Source organism: Paramisgurnus dabryanus, chromosome 11, assembly GCF_030506205.2.
Source record: "Paramisgurnus dabryanus chromosome 11, PD_genome_1.1, whole genome shotgun sequence".
In the NCBI taxonomy this organism is placed as follows: domain Eukaryota; kingdom Metazoa; phylum Chordata; class Actinopteri; order Cypriniformes; family Cobitidae; genus Paramisgurnus; species Paramisgurnus dabryanus.
The window spans coordinates 31,236,913-31,239,987 of NC_133347.1; positions in this window are offsets into that span (position 1 = coordinate 31,236,913).

Sequence of the window (3,075 nt, forward strand, 5' to 3'; positions counted from 1 at the left end):
CCACAGTCTTAAATCATATTTTCATTGTGTCTTTGCTGTGTCTGTGTTGGTTGGGAACTGCGCTCTGTTTCAGTCACACTTGATTCTGAGGAACTACTTTGTTTGGCGGAAGAGTAATATTTGTTCTAATATAATTACAACTTTTTTGGGTTTTATTTTATAAAATCCCGCTAACGTTATGCATATGAAGTAACCGTTTTATAAACGCAATAAACCCCTCGAAGCGTTGGGTTACCAGTGCATTTTATAACAGCTAAGGGGGATTAGGCACTCCGCTTCGCGTCGTGCCTAACAACGCCCCTTAGCTGTTATAAAATGCACTGGTAACCCACTGCTTCTCGGGGTTTATTGCTTTAATAACTACCGGCTGCCTCTACATTATCCCTTACATAATGAAGTGAGTGGAGTATACTTCCAACTATTGTTAAAGGTTCCATTCTTTTTTTGTTTTTGAAGCTTTGATTGTGTTAACAGAGCGCAATATAACATGTGTTCATGTTTCACCGTTAAGCCGTTAGCTTAGCTGGCGACTGACATATTCCTGTGGGCGAAGTTTAGTCAAAAAACTGTTCTAGTGACGTCATTTAAGCAGGAAGTAGAGGGCTGTAGAGGCAGAGATATCTGGAGCAACAAAAATGTATAGAATGAGGAAAATAATGTGTTTTTTTAAACATAAACAAAGCAAACACACTGTATTATACCAAATACACAAAATAGCGTTGTTTTTAGCAACAAAATGCTTCTTCACAAAGTGCTCTTTAAGTCTGCATTTGGCATTAGCCAGTAACGAACATCAGTGCCCTCTGGGCCCTCAGAGAGAACTTAAATTAGTTTTTTTCTTCAGAGTACAGGAGGTTTTTAAGTAATTTGATAATCAAAGGTAGGTTATTTAAAATCCTAAAGGCTGCTGTGCCAAATGATTTTATTGTGTTAACCAGTGTTTTACAGTATAGTGTTAAAGCTTCACTTGAAATAAGTTTAATTACTTAAATCATATTGCTGAATTACAGGTCAATCAGTAAAGTTGGGTTAGGGTTGTGGTAGAAGATCTAGGTTCAAGAGTCATGGTTTGCTTCTAGTTTGAACTAACTAACCAGAACAAAACACATTTGTTCAGTTTTTCAAAACACAAACTTTATTATGCCACATTAAGAAAGCATTATACGTTTAAATTATTAAGTCTTGGTAGCTACCAAAATTATGCCAGCTGAACAAAACAATACAAGCTAAGTTGACAATTTATCTTATCGTACTTTGAGTTAGGTTAACAAAAACTAAAATTAAAAGTTGAGTAAACCTAGAAAAGCTGTTTTGCAAGTTGCCTTAAAATTGTATGTATTTTAGTCCTTTTATGAATTACAAATTTTATTTAAAATATAATTTAATGACAAATTTTGAGTTTACATAAAGTAACAGCTGTATAGATTTATTTAAACAAAAAACTTAGTAAATTTAACCTCAGAATTTATCCTTATTTTCCCTTCTACATAGATGCCCATTTAAAGGCGGAGTGCACAATGTTTGAAAAACACTTTGGAAAAGAGAGTCATGCCGACTACCAAAACACACTTGTCACTTGCCAATCAGCAGTAAGGAGCGTGTCTACTAACCAACATCCTTGCCGGAGTTGCGTATGTGTGGGGTGGGTCTATCAAAAGAAGGTCCAGATTCTATTGGGGTAGGGGCGTGTATGTTTAGGTGATTTCAAATTTCAACATTGCCTTTGTGCACTCTGCCATTAACATTGTGGTAAAATTATAATCAATGAGTGCGTTTACATGCACAGTCTTACGCCGATTATGCTTAATAAACTGATAACACGTGGGGTCATGTAAACGCGTAAAGCGGTTTTCTTTAATCGGGGAAAGCCCATAAACAGCGTAAGCAAAAACCGATCGGCACAAGTAGTTTTTTGCTCGTTACGCCGATTTCGCGTGGCATGTAAACACCTTAACCCGCTTTCTCACGGTTTTCTCCATGTGCGCATGTCTCCGCATATGAAAGATAAACGTCACACGCGGAAGTAAGCGCAAGGTAACGCATAAAAGTCTCCACTCGACTAAAGCAGTTGGCAGAGAAACTGTGAAAATAGAAGCTCATGTTACATTTACAGGTTCTGCAGACACAAGGAGAGATACAACAGTACAGCTTAAGACAGATATGCCGTCGGCTTTTTGATCGACTATTATGTACTATAGGCGGTGACGTCACTGCCTGCGAGAAAACTGATAATTCTCCAAGTCCCATGTAAACGCACTTGACTGCATAGCCGGCTTATTGATTTGCATGTAAAGGCATGAAAACAGTTTTCTATAATAAGCAGATTTTGAATAGTTATCCGCTTATTCTGTGCATGTTAACACACTCATTGTTTAAATCTACCAACATACACTTTAAGAGATAAAGGTCTCTTTTTGGTTAGCACAGTGGCCCTGATCAACGACTTTAACCATTCACTGCTTGCAGAATCTATTTAGTATTATACATACTAAACTTTATAAAAAACAGGCAGTAGCTTCCAAACTCTGCAAAGGCTAAGAGCAGATTCACACTGGATGTGTGGGGTGAGCGTCTCAGCTGCGTGGCGTGTCCGTTTTTTATTTATGCTCCCACGTTAGCAGGTTTGACTGTGCATACCGCCTGCATGACACGCACGTCTCAGGCGCGGCTTGAGCCGCATCGAAAACGTGTGCATGTTAGGAATAGGACCGACGCCTATTTTTCACGTCACACGCAAGCGTCTTGGAAGCGTCAAGTCAGCTTATCAATAGGAAACATACATGTATACAGAATAGGCTAGTAGCAGCAATGCCGCGTCAGAAATGCTTCTGGTAAGGAAGGGCATAGAAAACGCCACACAGCTTCCATGCGAAAGACACACCACGCATCCGGTGTGAATCGGCCCCAATATGGAATGCACAAGTTCATCTATGCAGAAAAGAAAAGTGCTTGCTAATATGTCCAAAAACTGTATCTGTAATATATCTACTCTTGTTATTAAACATAAAACTGAATACTATCAAAATATCCATGTAAAGCATTTCATCTGCATCTGTGCAGCATCATTGCTGTGGT